This window comes from Vulpes vulpes, chromosome 7 (genome assembly GCF_048418805.1).
Source record: "Vulpes vulpes isolate BD-2025 chromosome 7, VulVul3, whole genome shotgun sequence".
NCBI lineage: Eukaryota > Metazoa > Chordata > Mammalia > Carnivora > Canidae > Vulpes > Vulpes vulpes.
In genome coordinates this window covers 72677432-72696017 of record NC_132786.1, presented here as the reverse complement: position 1 = coordinate 72696017, position 18586 = coordinate 72677432, and the positions used below count along the sequence as shown (strand labels likewise).

Genomic DNA, 18586 nt, shown 5'->3' with positions numbered 1-18586 from the left:
ATTTGGGGCACCTGGTTTTTCTAAGCTCAGAGCCTGTTTTATTATTATAAACAGAGCTGATGGAATTTCTCTGACTATAAATCAGGCTTTTCCTTTAAAGCCTGGATACTGCAAAAAGGAATACTGGATATTGAGGCTAAAACTGACTTCATCTTCTTTATCTCTTGCAGTGCTCAATGTGAACCCTTTTGATCACTCTACCAGCTTTGATACTGTTGACTACCTTTTCTTCGAAACTCTTCTCTTGGCTTCAGTTACAACTCCTCACTAATGGCTGCCATTTACTGAACACTAACTCTCTGCCAGACAGTTATCTCATCTCATTTCATCCTCATAATGACTTTATCAGATGAATATTATTCTTTTTATTTTATAGATGAGAAAATATAGGCACAAAGAGAATAATTAACTTGCTCAAGGCTTTGCCAGTCTGTGATGCCTTTGGGGTTAGTGAGATGAAACACTGTCCATAGCAACAGTGGGAGGCTTTGCCACACTGCCAGTCCCCGTAAAATCGGCTTAAGCTCCTGCACCTAGGCTACTGTGAAGACCACTCTGCAACCTTTTGGATTTCAGAATCTACCCTCCTCAGAGAGAAGGCCTAAGCCACCATGCCTCATATCTCTGTTTACCTCATTTACTATCTGACGTCCAGTTATCCATTATCTTCTAATGCTGGTTACCGTATCAGTCTCCTCATCCTCTCAGCTGATCCAGTTCCCTCATTTTTTTTTTTTTTACCATGTCCTCTACAATTTCCCCCTTCATTCTCAGTAAATCCCCATGTAGCATCAGCCTCAAGCAGCAAGATCAAGTTACAGGAGCAACAGTCGGGGAGCTGTTAGTGTATCACCTGGTATTCAGAACTATAATGGTGTAACCCAAGCCACAGCATCTCCTTAACATTAGCAAACACATCTTTGCCAACCCCATTCTATGTATGATTTTGGTGCTGTTTTTTAGCTCTGTGGCCCTGAAGCAAGTTTTCCACTCTGAGAGCTGAACCATGGAGCTGAGATTTGCTAGAGAAAATCAGAAAACCAGGCAGAATGATGTCACTGAATTCATAATTGTCAACCTTATGTGCATAATTAGCATCGCCTAACAATATTATACATTTCTCTACTAAGTTCACTTTCCTACTCACTGCAAATGATTGTTTCATACTGTCTATTTCTAATCTCTCATATGTTCTTTTTGAACCAGGGATATGCCTTATACTTTAGTATAAAAACAGAAGCCACCAAAAGGGAATTCCTTCATCTCGATACTTCCTAAATCAACAAACCTACCTGCATCGGGGGCTCATCTTTTTCTCCTTCTCTCCTGTTAGAGGAAACATCCTTCATTCTACCAGAGACCTGTCTCTCTATAGGTGCTCTAATCACATTCTCCTGTCTTCTTAAAAGAACTTCTTCCTTTGATTGTTTCCTCTTTCTACTAAAGCCTTTCCTATAGTATCCCAACTTGATGTAATCTCTCCCATTTTGAAAACCCTATCCTCTAACCCCCATATCTCTCCTCTCTGCTTCTGTCCTGTCTTTCCACTCCCTTTCACAGCTAAACTTTAAAGGAGTTTTCAACACACACTATATACATTTCTTCTTCCTACAAACTCTAACTCACTCCCACCTTAATGCTCTGACCAGAACAAAATCCTCTTGCTAACGTTGCTAATGTCCCATCAGTTTGGGAAGCAGGGTGGTCTGTTTTTTCAGCCCTCATCAAGACCCCCTTGGTAGCATTTGACACCAGCTTCTTACCCAGACACTTCCCTCTCTTGCTTTCATGACACTGCTCTTCACTAGTTTCCCTCTTATTTTTCTGGCTTATCCTTCTCAGTCTCTTTTGTTGGCTCTTTCTCCTTGATCCTGAGCTGTCTACTGTTTCCATTGTATGCTCTCCCTAAGTCATCCGCACCATTCCTGTGCCTTTAAGTGTCATCTACATCCCAGCAACTCCCCAGATTTTTCTTTAGCTAAGACCACTCTTCCAAATGCCAATCCTATACGTGTACCCAACTACTTACTTGCAGTTGGACTTCAAAATTAACATGTCCAAAATGGATATTTTTGTCTTTCTGTCTAATCCCCAAAATATATTCTTGTGTTCTTTGTATCAGTTAAATGGTGTTTACATTATTTTTTTACTTAAAAAAAAAAAAGATTTTATTTATTTATTTAGAGAGAGCACAAGTGGCAGGAAGGGCAGAGGAGGAGAGGGAGAGAATCTCCAGCAGACTCCCTGCTGAGCCCAGAATCCAATGCTGGGCTTGATCCCATGACCCTGAGAGCAGGGCCTAAACCGAAACCAAGAGTTGGAGGCTTAACTGACTGCGCCACCCAGGCACTCCTAAAAAAAGAATTTTTTTTAAAGATTTTATTTATTTATTTATTCAGAGGGAGAAGGATCCTGGGATAGAGGGAGAAGCAGGCTCCATGCTGGGACCCTGATGTGGGACTCGATCCTGGGACTCCATGATCAGGCCTTGGGCTGAAGGTGGCGCTAAACCACTGAGCCACCCGGGCTGCCCCCCCAAAATTGTTTTTAATTGCCTAAGAAATACCTGAATATTTTCTTATAAAATAATTCAGTTTAATAAAGCAGAAGTCCTTCCTTGGTCCTCAGCCAGTGTCATTGCCCTCTCTACAGGTGACTTCTTCCCCCCCTCAACCCCACAGGTGACTTATGCCATCCATCATTTTTTTTTTTTAAGATTTTATTTATTTATTCATGAGAGACAGAGAGAGACAGGCAGAGACATAGACAGAGGGAGAAGCAGATTCCTCACAGGGAGCCTGATGTGAGACTCGATTCCCCAACTTGGGATCAAGACTTTTGAGCTGAAGGCTCAACCGCTGAGCCACCCAGGCGTCCCTCAATTTATCTTTCTTTTTTTTTTTTTCTGACTTTCATACTTGCATATGGAGAAATTAGTAGTTTTATAATAACTTCTACATTAATAAAACCATACTATATATTTGCAGATTTTTTTTCTCACTTGGAGCTCCTTCCATATCAATATGTGTAGATCTTAAGTCTTTTTGACACTGAATTGATTTTCAAAGTCCATACTATTATTTATTATTCTTCTGTTGATGCATATTTAATTTTTTTCTACAGCACTTTATAGACAATGCTGTAGTAACTACCTGCATGCATATTTGTGTGTGTGTATGTGTGTGTGTGTGTTCATGCATGTATAAGTGTTTCTCTAGGATAGATAACCTAAAAGCAGAATTCTGGAGTTGAAAGATATTCACTTTTTAAACTTAATATATAATATGTTGCCATAAAAAATGTAGTACCATTTTACACATTAACTAACTATAAACAAAACTACCCTTTTCACCACACCTTTACCAACCACAAGATGTTTTTACGTCCTTTATGAGGAAAATCCTTTATTGCTGTTTTTATTAGTGTTTTTCCTACTTAACAATATTTATTGAGTGACGACTGTGTGCCAAGTGCTAGGGATACAGCAGTGAACAAGATAGATGAAGATCTCTGCCCTCCTACTGACTTATGTTTTTTGTGTTAGCTTGTAGGAATTCTTTATTATTCTGGATGTTAATTCTTTGTGTATATGTTGCAAATATTTTTCTATTTTATTTTTTATTGACTTGTGACTTTATGATTTTAAAAGTTTTTAGGTAGTCAGATTGGGCAATGTTTTCCTTCATGACCTGAACATTTTGTGTCTTAGAATGGCCTTTTCTTCCCCAGGTTTATAAACAAATTATTATATATAATAATATATATATATATATATATATATATACACACACACATATATATATATATGTTTTAAGGATTTTATTTATTTGAAAGAGAGAGCACAAGCCAGAGGGAGAGGCAAAGGGAAAGGGAGAAGCAGACTCTCCAACTAGCAGGGAGCCTGATGGCGGGGCTCAATCCCAGGATCCTGAGATCACAACCCAAGCTGAAGGCAGCCACTTAACTGACTGACTCACCCAGGCACCCCTTTATATTTCTTCAGCTGTTTTTGGCTGTGTTTATTATATTTTGGTTCCTCAGTCCATTTGGAATGGACTGGAATTCATTTTTGTTCATAATGTGAGGTACGGACTATTTGTGATATAAGATAGCTCTATTTCGGGAAGCCTGGGTGGCTCAGTGGTTTGGTGCCGCCTTCAGCCCAGGGTGGGATCCTGGAGACCCGGGATCGAGTCCCATGTCAGGCTCCCTGCATGGAGCCTGCTTCTTCCTCTGCCTGTGTTTCTGCCTCTCTCTCTCTCTCTCTATGTCTCTCATGAATAAATAAAATCTTAAAAAAAAAAAAAAAGATAGCTCTATTTGTCCCCAAATAAAATTTAATTTTTACTTTTTCAGGTTGTTTTCTATTTCTTTTTCTTTAATCTGTCCTTCTTCACTGTTTCTTATTTCTTTTAGCTAGATGTAATTTTTGATTGAAGACTATTTAATTCAAGAATGACACTAAAAATTGCCATCCTCAGGATGCCTGGGTGGCTCAGTGGTTAAGCATCTGACTTTGCCCCAGGGCGTGATCATAGAGTTCCTGGATCGAGTCCCACATCGGGCTCTCTGCATGGAGCCTGCTTCTCTCTCTGCCTGTGTCTCTGCCTCTCTTTCTCTCTGTGTCTCATGAATAAATATATCTTTATAAATAAAAAAGAGCCATCCTGGCAGTATTAAGTGCCTATAATGAGTTATTATAAGTGCTTTTAATGAGTTATTCAGGGGATCTCTCAGTGGCTCAGTGGTTTAGCGCCTGCCTTCACCCAGGGCATGATCCCGGAGTCCCCGGATCGAGTCCCACATCGGGCTCCCTGCACGGAGCCTGCTTCTCACTCTGCCTGTGTCTCTGCCCACCCCCCCCCCCCTCTCTCTCTCTTTTTCTCTGTGTCTCTCATGAATAAATAAATAAAATTTTTTAAAAAATGAGTTATTCATAGAAGTACTTGCTATTGTAGCAAAATTTTTTTTTAAAGATTTTATTTATTTATTCATGAGAGACAGAGAAAGGCAGAGACACAGGCAGATCCCGGGTCTCCAGGATCATGCCCTGGGCTGAAGGTGGCGCTAAACCGCTGAACCACCCGGGCTGCCCTATTGTAGCAAATTTTACTTATTGTTTGTAGGTAGACATCGTTATAATGTTTATTATTGTTTAGTAGATATCAAATTATATTTTAATATTTATATTTCAAATACACATCCTATTTTGCAGTGGTCTACAGAGAAACTTGCCTCCTGCAATTGTACTAAGTTAGAAAAATGTGTGGTCCTTTTTTTTTTTTTTTTTTTAAGGCATTGCCAGGAATTGAGTACCTATAATGAGACTGTGGGAAGAAAAATGTAGCCCTGATTCCATAATTGTGTGCATCTCTGTTTCATTTTTTCTTTCTTTTTTTGCTTCTACCTTTCAAAGTTGACATGTCCTCCTCTAGGTTAAATAAAGAAAGACTTCTTTTCCTAGCAGGTAAATAAAATGTCTTCTTCAATAAAATTATTGGATAAAGCTTGACTGAATCTAGTGTTGGGTGACTCTGCTTTGGGAGACAGAAATGGAATAGGAATTTTTATTACGTTCATATCTATTGTTTCTGTAAGGGAGAAAAGATGATTGGTCTAATGCTATTTCCTTTTTAGGGACTTTGCTGGACTGTATTCTAGAAATAAGGAAGCAACTTACTATTTCTGGATACTTCTTTAATAATCTCCTCTAATGTATTGTGGACTTCTTTTGTGCAAAAACCTTTTATGTACTGTGTGCTAAACACTGCTAGGTGGTAGGACTATTAAATCAGTGAAATATCATTCTTGTTCTCAAGGAGAGGGTGGGGAATGCAGATATGACAATAAATAAATACAGTCTGGTTTGATATGAGCAATACTGGAAGCAGTAATTGTTGCAGTTTGGAGAGGTCAATACTGAAATTGAGGTGTATCACTTTAGGAAAAGTAGTTGGTTGCCTACCCAAGAGATTTCACAGTGTAGCAGGACCTTTATGAAATTTCCATGTTCCAGCTTTACAAGTTCTGAAATTCACATTTTTAGTACATTTAGTCATTCACCTCTTAGGACTGGCTCATACAAAGCAAACTTGTATGTAAAACAAAATGGTAATTTCCAGCTTATAGGCAGATGTAGAACAATCAAGCAGATCTGATATACATGTCAGTCAGAGGGTACTGTGGAAAATCTACATGGGAAATATAGTTAGGGGCAGTTTATTAAGTTTGGAATCCTTTAGATCCTTGCTACTCAAGCTGGTCTGTGACCAGAAGCGTCGGCATCTCCTGGGAGCTCGTTAGGAATGTACAATCTTGGGCAACTCTGGTTGTGTACTTGTGTATACCCACCAGAACCTTAGTTTTTTATTCATTGTTGAGTAATACTGGCCTAGCAGTTGTCTTATTTCATGCTTCTTTTATGAAACCTCAGAGTAGAGAGGCAAGAAAATCATTTTAGGAAGTTTTTGGAAGAGTGGAAATGTATAATAAAGCTTATTATTAAAAGACCTGTGTAGGGATCCCTGGGTGGCGCAGCGGTTTGGCGCCTGCCTTTGGCCCAGGGCGCGATCCTGGAGACCCGGGATCGAATCCCACATCAGGCTCCCGGTGCATGGAGCCTGCTTCTCCCTCCGCCTGTGTCTCTGCCTCTCTCTCTCTCTCTGTGACTATCATAAATAAATAAAAAATTAAAAAAAATAAAATAAAAAATAAAAGACCTGTGTAAAATACTTGGTAGAGACATAGAACCACAGACAGGCACAGATACACAAAGACAGACATACAAAGATCCCTCACATAAAACAGAACCCCTTAAAACTCCTCACCTTGGACCCTTTATACTTATGGACTCATACTCGCACCCAAAGAGAGACCTCATGTGTCTCCATAGAGAATTCCCTACAGGTACCCACAGAGATAGCCCACATAGGGCTACATACACCCTGGAGCCCATCCCTCAACAGAATTACAAACATGCACACTGACAGCCAAAAAGTAATGTTAAAAACTCAGAATTTTCCTAAGACTTGAGTAGTTTTTTCCATATATTTGAGGAGAAGGGACAAGTATACTCTTTATGGTACTTTTAACTGAGCCAGAAAATGAAGCAAGAACAGACGGATTACCATTGGGTCTGCAGAACAGTGAATGTTACAAATCCAGTTTTATTTGAATTCCTGTTTCTGGAGTTGCTTGTTCCTGGGCATCATTTTCAGTTTGATGTACTCATCATGCTTGGTTGGAAAAGTCATTCTCCTCTTATTTTCTCTCAGGAGCTTGCATTCTAGATGGCCAGTTAAGCAGAAGTTCCATGTTCAGTTCCCCTTGGTACTAATGAACACACTCCTCGATGCTCTCTGAATCACATAAATCTGCCCAGGAATGGAAAATCCAGAAATACTGCTCCTTTGTGGAGGACTCATACTGAGTCCTTTGTGGGTGTGTAGGGCTGAAGAATGTAGGGCAGAGAGGGAATATTATATTAAACTAGAAAGAGGTGTAATTTTGGTCTTTTTACCTCTTGGGTCATTCATAGTATAGGTTTGTGCAAGACCTGTGATGAAACTTAAGGATGATTCAGGGGAGTAATTTACTTGTGAATTAAAAGATTTTTAAATTATGCTGATTTTGGCTTAAGGATAGCACATTGATTGTTGGTTGATAAAGAGATCACTGGTATCAACAAAACCAGATTTTTTTTAGTCCCTTGGGCAGCATTTTTTGAGAAGTACCTTGTTAGGGAAAAAGAGACTGACACATAGCATGTTTGTGCCTAAATACTTGAAAGTTTCTATCACACTAAGGGAATTAGGCAGAGAGACATTGCTAGAAGATTTTTACAAATATAGGTTCCAAAGAGATAAATATTTTTCTCTTGCTGTCTGGTACATGTATATGTTTCCATTTGACCAAAAGCCTGTTAAAATTTTTTTCAAACATATGGAAGAGTACTGAGAAAATTGTACACGCTGCCCAATTTAACAAATGTTGGCATTTTGCAAACATTTCTGTAGCTACTTTTAAAGATATAAAACATTGTAGATAAAATTGAAGAGCCCTTTGTACCCTTTGTCTGTTTATTTCCTTTCTTCTTTTCTCTCCCTCCATCACAGAGGTAACTGCTCTCCACACTTTTCAGTTTATTATTCCCCTTCATCTTTTAGCACCTTTGTTATATATTATCAATATCAATTGTAAATTGATAATCAACGTATATCATTGTTTTGTGTGTTTATAAACTTAACATAAATGGTACAATAGAGCAGATACTATTCTGCAACCTACTTTTTTCACTCAGCTTTGTGTTTTAACCAGTCTACTACATGTAGATTTTCTAGTTGAGTCGTGTTAACTGTTGTGTAGTGCTTCATTCTGTGACTCTACCACAGTTTACTCATACCCTATTAATGTTTCCTCTTTTTTTTTTTTTTTTTTTTTGAGCTGGAGTGAACATCTTTAAATAATGTTTCCCTAGGATGCCTGGGTAGCTCAGCTGTTGGGCACCTGCCTTTGGCTCAGGTCATGATCCCGGGATCTGGGATTGAGTCCTGCATTGGGCTCCCTGCAAGGAGTCTGCTTCTCCCTCTGCCTGTGTTTCTGCCTCTCTCTCTCTCAGTCTGTGTCTCTCATGAATAAAAAAAAAAAAAATCATGTTTCCTTATCATGTATATGATAGATTCTCTAGGGTATACTCCATAAGCAAAATTGCTTAAGGTATACCAACTTTATTAGATACTCTCAAATTGCTTTTTAGAGTGTGTGTTTTTTTTTTTTTAAGATTTTATTTATTTCAGAGAGAGCACAAGTGGGGGAGAGGGGCGGTGAGGGGGAGAAGCAGACTGAGAAGGGAGCCTGATGCAGGACTCCATCCCAGGATCCTGGGATCGTGATCTGAGCTGAAGATAGACACTTAACTGACTGAGCCATCCAGGCGCCCTCTATAAATGTTATTAACCCTTTGTTTTTTGAATCCTTAATATGTGGTATTGTCAGATATTTAATTTTTGTTAGTTTAGTGGTTGTGAAATGGTATCTCTTTTAATTTGCATTTCTTGGATATTAGTGAGACTGAGCATGTCTTAATATGTTTGTGGTTCATCTGGATTTCCTTATTTATAAAATGTATATATGCATATCCTTTCCCATTTTTCTATTGGGATCTCATTGGTTTCCTTATTGATTTGTAAGAGTTCTTTATAATTGTTCTAATGCTTTATCAATATATTTGTGTTGCAAATATCCTCTTGGGTCTATGGCTTGTCTTTTTTACTTATTATCACTTTTATACAGAAATTAAAATATGTAATATAAATTGATCAGTTTTTCCTCCATGTAGTTTGTCCTTTTTGATTCTTGTTTTAGAAGCTTTTCCCTATCCTCATATGTAATGCCACTTTTCTGTCACATCCTTTGTATCATCCATTCTGTTTTGGGGTTGTGTATTATGTTTCATTTCTCTCTGTTGATTTCTTTACCAATATCACACTTTTTCTTTTTTTTTTTTTAAATTTCTAGCATCTGGGCCAAAGGCAGATGCTCAACTGCTGAGCCACCCAGTCATCCCTAATTTTATGGTCTTTAAAAAGGATCTTTTGGGTATTACAGAAATCTTTTTTTTTTTTTTTTAAACTCCTTCCTTTGGGGTAATGTCTTTAAATTTCTTCCATTGGTTTAGTGGACCCACTTTTTGTTCATTAGGTATTTGGCTTGCTTTTGGTGGATTTTTACAATTTAATGCTAGCACATAATAGATGGTAAATGTTTGTGGTAATAGAACTGAGCCCCATCATAAACCATTGATTTGTAACATGCATCTCTTCCCTTACCAGCTAAAGTACCTCTGTTCCTTAGATGAATGTGACTCCTGATGCAGTCACACACATGAAAACTTTAGTATTTTCAGCTTTTGTATATAACATTCTTGGTTAGATTCTCTGTCAGATGTCACTGGTAATTAAGCCTTTGGAAAGAGCCCAAGTGTTTTTAGACTCTGACCAGACAATAGCAACAAGAACAGTGTGTAGTATATACTGACGTGATGATATTTGGCAATTCTAAAGCAGTACTAGTTTTATTCAAGAGCATCAGGTTAAACCAGTTAGGACTCCTTTGGTTGAAAACCTACTTTGTAGATTTTATAATTTTATTTACTCTCTCTTTTTTTTTTTTCTTCTTCTTCAGAGTTGTTCCTTAAATATGTAGCAGAGATCATGGTGGATATGGATCTGTACTTGAAGACAGATATTTAGCAAGGAGGGCTATTGGCTTAAAGGGAGCAAGGATGATGGGTATTTTGGGTTCACAGACTCTTGAAGCCTCTGTCCCAATCTTGGGGAAAAAAAGGAAGGGCACCCTAGAAAGGTTGGGACCTTGCCAAGATGTAGCACAGTATCAAAGAATGCTCTCTTCAGAGTACTTATAAATATAAATTAGTGCTTATAATAGCTCTGTGGTAAGCAGTTATAGTTTACTAATGGAAAGGCTAAGTAAAATGAAATTTAATTAATGTTTGTTAAATACTAGTAAACACTCTACTTAGTGTTAGTCCATAGCTCCAGAGCAGACAGCTGTAAATGTAAAGTCCAAATGCTGCATTTTGCCAAGACAGCATCTTAGTCTCAATATCTGTAAATATAGGGCAGCGTGGGTGGCTCAGCGGTTTAAGCGCCTGTCTTTCACCCAGGGCGTGATCCTGGAGTCCCAGGATCGAGTCCCACGTCGGGCTCCCTGCATGGAGCCTGCTCCTCCCTCTGCCTGTGTCTCTGCCTCTCTCTCTCTCTCTCTGTGTCTATCATGAATAAATAAATAAAATCTTTAAAAAAAATCTGTAAATATAAATAATTTCCAAATTATAAGATTGTACTACAGAAATATATATGCATATACCTATATTAAAAAATTTTTTTTAATTTTTATTTATTTTAGGGAGAGATAGTGCATGTGCTGGCAAGTCAGGGGAGAGATGGAGGCTGAGGGAGGGGAGAGACTCTCAATCAGACTATGCACTGAGCACAGAGCCTGACCCTGAGATCATGACCTGAGTCAAAACCAGGAGTTGGACTTTTAACTGACTGAGCCACCCAGGCGCCCCAGAAATACACTTTTTTTTTTTTCAGAAATACACTTTTAAACAGAGATAAGAATGTAGGTATTTTAAAATATACTTATTTATATTTTTATGTTTAATGAAACATAAAAGCATTAGAAAACCTAGTTTATAGTTGTATCTTTTTTGCTAAGGTAATATGATTTAGTGAAATCAAACACAGGGTAAAAACTGAACTTGTTCTTGTTCTATAAATACTTCAACCAAATGCTTATTTGCCTGAATCATAATATAAACACTTGGTTAAAGTGTTATAGAATAAGAACTCAAGTTTAATTTTTTTTTTTTTTACCTTGTGTTAGAAATGTTAGTATAACATCTAAAGGAAGATGTTTTACAGATAGAACTGATGTCCAAGTGGAAATTGAAAGAAGGAGTCAAGATATAGTTTTGGAGATTGTTAGAAAGGTCCTTAAAAAAAAAAAAAAAAAAAGAAAGGTCCTAATCATAATGGTAGCTATATTTAGAAGCATTATAAAGCATTGGGGTCTGTCAAGATAAGCTTGGGCACAAAGCACCATTAATAGGAAGAAGAAAAAATATTGGCAAAACTACATTACTATCCTATAACGTAATTTTACCTTTGTATAGTTCTTTATACCTTAATCCACTTAAATCTACCATTTTGTTTGATAACTGAAATAGAATTTGAAATATACTAACATTATACTAATTCTATATTAATATAACTCTCTTAACTAAATATACTAACTAATATAACGTTAGTTTCAGGGAAGCTTGACTGTTATTTTTACCTATGATTTAAAAAACCAGATACTTTATATTTCATTTTATTGTACATGATTGGTACATTGTTAATATTTTTCAAGGAAATAGCAATTTTGTTGAAACTTGAGCCCATGTCTTTTAAAATTTTCTATCTAGGTCTCTTTGTTGTACCATACTACTATAAAACTATCAGTGTTCACTAAGCCAAAAACAAACAGTGTTATCTACAGGCTTTATTTCAAAGATCTAATTTTGTAAAGAGACTTGAAGGCACTATTATAGCTACTCTTCTGTTTTCTCTGAGCTAGGTCATCAGCTAAGGGGGGAAGAGAATAAAGGTTCAGAAGGTTGAATAAAATGGTGAAAATTTGAAGTAGTTTTTTTTTGTGGAGTATGAGCAAGTGAATTAACTAAAAATATAACAGGGTTTCAGAATTAATCAGAAAGTGTAGAATTAAATTTTCTAGTAGTCACATTTCAATTAATTAATTAATTAATTAATTAATATATAAGTAAGCTCCACACACAACTTGGGGCTCAAACTCCTGACCCTGAGATCAAGAATCACATGCTCTACTGACTGAGCCAGTGGCGGGGAGCCGGGGCAGGGGTGGGGGGGTATGCGGAATGGACCTTTCTTGTAGTCACATTTTTAAAAAGTAATTAACTTTTTTTTTTTTTAAGATTTTATTTATTTCTTTGACAGAGTGAGAGGGAGCACAAGCAGGGGGAGGAGCAGCAGGCAGAGGGAGAGGGAGAAACAGGCTCCCTGCTGAGCAGAGAGCTGGATGCACAGCTCAGTTCCAGGATCCTGAGATCATGACCTGAGCCACCTAGGTGCCTCAGGACAATTCATTTGATAGACTTGGCTTGATGAACTCAAGGGAAGTTGATACATTTAAAAAAAATGAAGGGTGAGATCTAGTTAGAAGGATGTTCATTCTATAGGAGGAGGCAGTGCTAATACTAAATTTAATACCATTATCCTATGTAGACATGTCCACCTTGCCAAATGAAAGCTGGCTTCTTGTTACCCTTCAGCTATGTACAGTGTATACATCCCTTAAAAATAACAGAAAAGGTAGTATACTACATAACAACGGTCTACATCTTGTTTTTTTGCTTGCTTAATATATCTTGAAGCTGCTTTGTTATTAAAAGTCTATATTCCATTGTATGGATGTACCATAATTTCTGTAACCAGTTTGCTATTTATGGTTGTTTTCAATATTTTGCCCTTACAGACAATACCAAAATGAATATCTTTGTGTATATGTGTTGATAAATATCTGTAGAATAAATCCTTACAAGTGGAATTTCTTGTTCAAAAGGTAGGTATATTTTTTTCAATAAATATAGCCAGATGCAATAGAAATTGGACCAGTTAACACTTTCAATTAATAGTGAATAAACTTTTCTTAAATAGAATGGATTCTTAAAATTTATAGATTTGAAAAATTTTATTGTGGTGTTCTAATAGAAGAGGCATAAGTAGGGTCCCCTGGGTGGCTCAGTCAGTTAAGCATTTGACTCATGGTTTCAGCTCAGGTGGTCATCTCAGGGTCATGAGATTGAGGCCCACATTGGTCTCCATGCTCAGCAAGGAGTCTGCTTGGGATTATCTCTCTTCCTCTCCCCCTCCGGTTTGTGTTCTCTCTCTAAAATACATAAATCTTAAAAAAAAAAAGAAGAAGAAGAAGAGGAGGCATAGGTAGCCCCCTTTTGTCCTGAGATAATCCTCTTGAACCGCCTCACAGTTGGAACCTTTGGGTTCCAGTGTACAGATTGAAAACACTGATTGTAGTCCAGCTCCTTTTATTTTATGTATGAAGGGTTCCAAAGAGATGGAGCTATTCTTTCAAGAACTCTCAAAAGCAAAAAAATAGGAATGGCTCTGAAATGTGTATGACAGGAATTTCTTAGTGTTCTCTGTAACAGATAAACCTCAATGACTTTTTTGAGAATCATACCTTTTAAAAATAACATTTGCAGGGCACCTGGCTCAGTGGTTGAGCGTGCCTTTGGCTCAGGTTGTGGTCCTGGGGTCATGGGATCGAGTCCTGCATCAGGTTCCCCGCAGGGAGTCTGCTTCTCCCTCTGCCTGTGTCTCTGCCTCTTTCTGTATCTTTCATGAATAAATAAAATCTTTAAAAAAAATAACATTTGTAATTTGATTCTGTTTTCACAAGCTTCACGGTTAGCAGAGACATTGGCAGCTCAACGGCATTGGAGTAGAATAGGGAATTTGGTGGTCAGGGAAAGGATGAGGGAGGAAGTTCTTGCCTTCATATTTCTGATGTGGTGACAGTTGATCTGAAAAGCAAAAGGGGGAAAAAAAAGAAAGAAGCAAAAGGGGCAAAGGCTAGCTGAGGAAGATGAGGCAATACAGGAGTAAAAAGATCTAGAGTGTCTAGTCCAGTGCTTTGTCCATAGTAGCTGCTAGTTATGCTAGTTCCCTGTTCGTGGAAGTATAGATTAGTCAAACTATTTTGGAAGGAAGTACTCAATCAGATTATATATTATGAATACCCCATAATCCAGAAGCTCTTTCTCTAAATATATATCTGAAAGAAATACACACATAATACAACGTACCTGGTTATTTATTATGGTTTTATTTGTTTATGGAAAACGAATTTGTCCTATTCTTTCCCTAGTGATGGTAAATTATGGTAGATTTATACCACTAAGAACTATCAGTTTGAAGCAGTGGACTAGATGTGCACATGGCAACATGATGTATCTTAAAAACATGGTACTGAAAAACCGGAAAGAAAACCAGAAACAAACTGGATATATATAACACAATAGCATTTATTTATTTATTTATTTATTTATTTATTTATTTATTTATTTTTGCATTTATTTATATAAATTAAAAAATATATGTAAGTAAAACACATTGTAAGAAACATGTAAAACATGTTTGTAAGAAAACGTATAAACACATTAAATATATTACAGTGATTCCCTAAACTGAGTGCTAATGGGAGTGGGATAAAAGAGAATAAATAGAATAAAAATATGTAAATGTAAAACTCCTCTCCAGTGAAGTGACCTTTTGAAGCATCTGTTGTTGACTAGGAGGATGTCTACAGACCACTACCCTGTGTCTCCCATTGTTAACTAGGTTTGGGTGTATTGCTTCTGATGACAAATTACCATTTGAACATATTTTATTGTTAATTTAACTGTGCTTAATGCTTGAGGTTTAGGTTTCTGAAATCTTCCTCTTTTTGGCCTTCATTTCTTCTTTACTTTTCCTGTTACTGTATGTTCTGTTTGGTTGTTGCTTTCATGCAGAATATACTAGCCTAATTGTTTTTATCTCATTTAGATACTTCTTTTTTTTTTTTTTAATATTTGGGGGGAGGGTTTTTTTTTAAATTTACTTATTCATGATAGTCACACAGAGAGAGAGAGAGAGGGGCAGAGACACAGGCAGAGGGAGAAGCAGGCTCCATGCACCGGGAGCACGATGTGGGATTCGATCCTGGGTCTCCAGGATCGCGCCCTGGGCCAAAGGCAGGCGCCAAACCGCTGCGCCACCCAGGGATCCCTCATTTAGATACTTCTTGTATAGCCAGCACTGTATGTTGTCATTCTTAGAAGACGATACTTATACTTAGTGATGAGTATATGAGAAACTATTCAGTATCTCTTTGATAATGGCCTTTTATGATTAAAGGAAGGAAAAAAATACTTATAATAAATTCACTAGCAATAAAGCATTCACTAGTTTGATCTGTTACTCTATATAAAATTTATGTTATTTGGGCAGCCGGGATGGCTCAGCAGTTTAGCACCTGCCTTCGGCCCAGGGCGTGATCCTGGAGACCCGGGATTGAGTCCCACGTCGGGCTCCCTGCATGGAGCCTGCTTCTCCCTCTGCCTGTGTCTCTCATGAATAAATAAATAAAACATTTAAAAAATTTATGTTATTTATAATCCTTTTCCTAAGAATCTCTGTTTAGAGCAGGTAAAAGTAGTGACTCCTAGAGAGTTCACAGAGGTAGCAGTAGGTATATATTATAGGAAACAGGAAACAAATGGCCCCTACCTTTCTGCAATTTTTGTTGCTAAAACTACTCTTCCTTTTGAAGGTCATGAGCTTTTGAGTAGCCTGAATTTTGAGTTAGTCTTAATTGAGGTTTTGGTTGTTAATGTGTACCACCCAGTCAGGTGCTCCAGTTTAGCAACTAGAGAAAGGAGGGGTGATGGAATTAAAGTAACCTTGGCAACCATTATAATGTAAATGAGCTTCCTTGGGAAGGAAGTTGTGAGCGTGGGCACTTGTTAGGACATTCCTTTATAGCTTTTCAACTAGAACTGACTAGCATTTTGCTATTTTGAAATCCTCGTGTAGCTGTTCCTCAGACACCATCAAGTCCTGTGCCACTCTGGACTTTTTTCAGTTTTCTGAGAAGCTAATACCATGTTTTAGTACATATATAAAAACATGAATTGTAAAACAATGTACTTCTTCATATATACGAAAACCTCTTTTTCCTTTACCAACATTACCTTTTTCTCATTGCCATCTGGCATTAACTTTCTACAACTCTGCACCAAATCTCTGATGCACAAAGGAAGCCACTTAGGTTTCCGGAGAAACGATGTGGTGTATAAACCCTGATGGCCAAGATTTGGCTTATGATAGATCTGATAGTGCCAAGGCTACAACTTAAGCAGCCTCCCTCTTTGAGAGAGACAGATCTTTTGTTTCACATCTTATTTTTTGTTTTGTTTTTGCTTTTAGGCTTTAAGAAATAAAATTTCTTACATGTTTTGAAGTTTTAATGCAGGCTTACTCTTTGTGGATTTCAAGATTGGATGACAAAGTAACAAAAGTGAAACCAAAATTATTACCAAACGGGTTGAGTTGCTAAATTAAGTACTGTACTTGTTTACTGCCTCCCTAATGAGTCCAGTGGTTTTAACAAGAAGTTTGTGAGTGAAAAGCTTGGGGTTCTTATTCAAGGTTAATCATTGTTATACTGTTGGTGCAAAGCAAATAGCTTCTAGCAGCCTCAGGTTTCACTTTGTAAAGAGTGAAAACAATGGACCCCCCCCCAAAAAAAAGAAAACAATGACTTTCCATTGTGGGAAATATTTGGAAAAGGACTGAAATATCCCTTTCATTTGGAAAAGGGACTGAAATATAACGAGTGGTGTGATCGAGAATGTTATCAAATTCTAAATTTTAGGGTAATATGCCTTATGTATCCTCTGTAGCTCACTTCAGTTAAGGCTTTTAAATACTGTTACTTTGATTTTTCAGCATTCTTCCTCCAACTGTACCCTTTTGTTGAATTGTCATTCAGACACCTCAGATACTCATAACTACCATCTTTGTTGGCTTAGCCATCAACAAGTAAGTTGATCTTGAACTTCAAATATTTGAGCATTTATTATATGAAAAACTTGGAACTGTGTGCATGGAGAATGTTTAAAATATGTAAAAGCAGGGCAGTCCCCTCTGCCTATCTCTGCCTATCCCTCTCTCTCTCTCATTCTGTGTCTCTAATAAATAATAAAATCTCTAAAAAAATATGTAAAAGCATAATTCCTGCCCTTTGATCTAACAGTCATTTCAATACTTGGAAGCAGTTCTAATGTTCCTTTTCCAGCCTCAGATCTTTGTGGAAATTGTTCCTGATTGTCTTAGTTGCTCTTCATATGATTTAGTTTGCCAGTACTGTTACCACCTTCCTGGCTATCCTTTTCTGGATTTATTATATGTGATCAGTGTAGCCTGTAAGAGGTCATATACCAAATTATGGCTTTAGGTTGTTGCATGACCTGTAGCAGTTTTCTTCTTTTTTCAGGTCACTGTAGTGTTATTTTGTTAACTGAGTTTGTTTAGGCTTCTTAAGCTGATACCTCATAATGAGGGCTTATCTTGAACTTACGCTCAATTGTTAAAAAGAAACAACAGCTAAAAAATGGAGTCACTTGTACTAAGCCCATGTCACCAAACTGAGATTTAATACTTAACCTAATTGCAGTTTTGACCTTCCTCAGGAATGTAGTCTTAATGGTCAGTCTGGAATTTCCTAGTCAGCACCAGTGTAGTTATCCTGCCTAATAGACCCTGATCTTCTCCCAAAGGAAAGTGACCTTGTCAGAAATAATAATTTTTTTTTATTAATGACTTCCTTTTCTCATTCCCTCTCTGCCTTTAAAAACCTTTTTCTTTTCTTTTTAAAATATTTTATTTATCTATTTGAGAAAGAGAAAATGTGTGTAAGCATGAGCAGGGTGTGGGGGGAACAGAGAGAGAGGGATGAGCAGACTGCATGCTGAGTGTGGAACCCGACTCTGGGCTCAATCCCACGACCCAAACCAAAACTAAGAGCCTAATTCTTTACTGACTGACTGAGCCACTCAGGTCCCCCCAAACCTTTCCTTTTCTGTAGCTCTTTGGAGCTTCTTTCTGTTTGCTAGATGGGATGATACTCAATTCATAAATCATTAAATAAAGCCCAATTTGATCTTTAAATTTATTCAGTTGAATTTTTGTTATTTAACACAACTAAATTCTTAACTAATCATCAACTGTTAAAATTGATTTCTTACCAGTAGAATATTCTTTTTAGATAACTGCATTTATATTCATCCTTGATAAATTTCATTTTTAATTTTCAGTCCATTGTTTCTGCCTGTTCAGATATTTTTTATTTTTTAATTATATCTTTCATGGCCTTATCTAATCTTCCCAGGTTTAAACACTAGCAAGGGCAGCCTAGT

General features: G+C 37.3%; 1 protein-coding gene across 3 annotated transcripts in view; it reads left to right on the top strand.

Moving 5' to 3' along the window:
- AHCYL2 (adenosylhomocysteinase like 2) overlaps positions 1 to 18586 on the top strand; it is a 162547-nt gene that overhangs the window by 6746 nt on the left and 137215 nt on the right. The window lies entirely within an intron of this gene.